The sequence below is a fragment of the Myodes glareolus genome, chromosome 14 (genome assembly GCF_982192425.1).
Source record: "Myodes glareolus chromosome 14, mMyoGla1.1, whole genome shotgun sequence".
NCBI classification, from domain to species: Eukaryota; Metazoa; Chordata; class Mammalia; order Rodentia; family Cricetidae; genus Myodes; species Myodes glareolus.
Genome location: NC_142039.1, coordinates 45084864 through 45086557, shown reverse-complemented (window position 1 = coordinate 45086557; position 1694 = coordinate 45084864). Strand labels below are relative to the sequence as shown.

Sequence of the window (1694 nt, the reverse complement as noted above, 5' to 3'; positions counted from 1 at the left end):
CAAAAGTATCTTACACTGTTCTCTCTTAAAATCTTTCCCATTGATCTATGACTATTTCCCACACAGGGGATGGCAATTTATTGGAAGGTGTTGGAAATAAATGACAATTCAATTTTGTGAAATTTTCAGTGTTATATATAAGTTTATAACAAGACGGAGTTTCAGTCTTCAGGAAAATCTCTCTGATGTGACAGGAAAAGGCCTCAAAGTGGCATATAATTGAAATCAAAAATTTCAGACAGATTTCTTTTGGTTACAGGTATTATATAGATTCCGCAAAAAAGTGGCTAGAAAGGATACTTAAAAGACATTTGAAACAGTACTTTAATGAGAGTGAGTGAGTGTATGGGTTTCGATGTAAGATGGCATTTGAAGAAATGGTCTCTCCTCTCTGCAATAAGAATAACAACAGCGGCATTAGAAAGAGTTCAATTCTGGAAATTGGTATATCTAATAAAATAGAAAATCACTACTCATCATGAGAGTGATACCAACCAAAAACAGAGGTTTTAAAATGTCTATTTGTTCAGGAGAGAAGGATTCCAGAAATGAATTGATGTACAATAAATACTAAAACTTTAAAAGAAATTTAATGAGGGCATTCCAGTGATTGTCTAGGAAAAGTAGAGGCATAAGTAGGCAATGGTTCAGTGTGGGGATGTGGCAGATGAAAACAACCAATAACTTTAAACACAGAACGAGATGAAAAGTTAATGAGGGATAACCCAAGAGAAGAGTAGTAAAGATAATGAATTTTATGATCAATTGAACATGGACTTTTTATCAAATGACATTAACTTTTTACAAGAACTTAACAAAAGTGCATAATTTGGGGCAGCCACAAAAATGAGCTGACTGAATCATACTAAGTATGAAAGGTTCGAGGACCACAATGTCTATTATTGGCATTGATACCTTGTAAGTCGCTTGTCCTCTTTAAAGACTTTGCATAAGATGGATCTATTCTCTGTCAATTTTTTATAAGTATTTTATAAGTTAAAAATCAAACCAACTCTAAAGTAACTCCCCAAACAATCAAAAATAGCTTACATAAAGTTTGCAACAAATATACTCAGCAAGCATCTCTGTGTGCAGTTTGATAATGTGGCTGTTTGCCTGTTAAAAACCACTGGATTTTGGTGCCAGACGTGGCCATCTTGCTGAAGAATTCGTCTGCCTCTGTGTAGGTAGTTCCTTCTGGGATAGCTGTCATCTCTAGTACTGGTCCCAGCAGAGCTCCTGCTGTCCCTAGGTCAGTGGGGACAGATCTGAGTGCTTGCCTTTTGTTCCAGTTTCCTTGCTTCAGTTCACTCGGTCCCTGGCACACTGTAAACCGATTGCCCGCAGAACAGATGGACAGAATGTACTGCAATGACTTCCCCTCAGTGCCTACCATCCTCTGAAGAACCTCCAGGCTCAGGAACTTATATGAGGAAAGACAGGAGTTTAAATCTAGTGCAGGCAGCATGGTGACGGGAGAGGGTGCTGGAGACTAAGAGATGTGACAGGGTTGTTGCACCTGTGCATATTAGCCTAGGGTTACTGTCAGGATTGTACAAGTCTTCAGGTTTCTGACCGTGCTGGTCTACACTGTAATATCTGCAGTGACTCCACCAGACCACGGATGTACGTGTGTGTGTGTGTGTGTGTGTGTGTGTCCCGATGGAAAGGTGGCTGGACAGTGCTTTCGTGCG

At 39.4% G+C, this 1694-nt stretch overlaps 1 pseudogene; it reads right to left on the bottom strand.

The window, feature by feature from the left end:
* Positions 1-1072: 1072 nt before the first annotated feature.
* On the bottom strand, positions 1073-1628 carry LOC146892010 (R3H domain-containing protein 2-like; annotated as a pseudogene).
* Between the last annotated feature and the right edge of the window lie 66 nt (positions 1629-1694).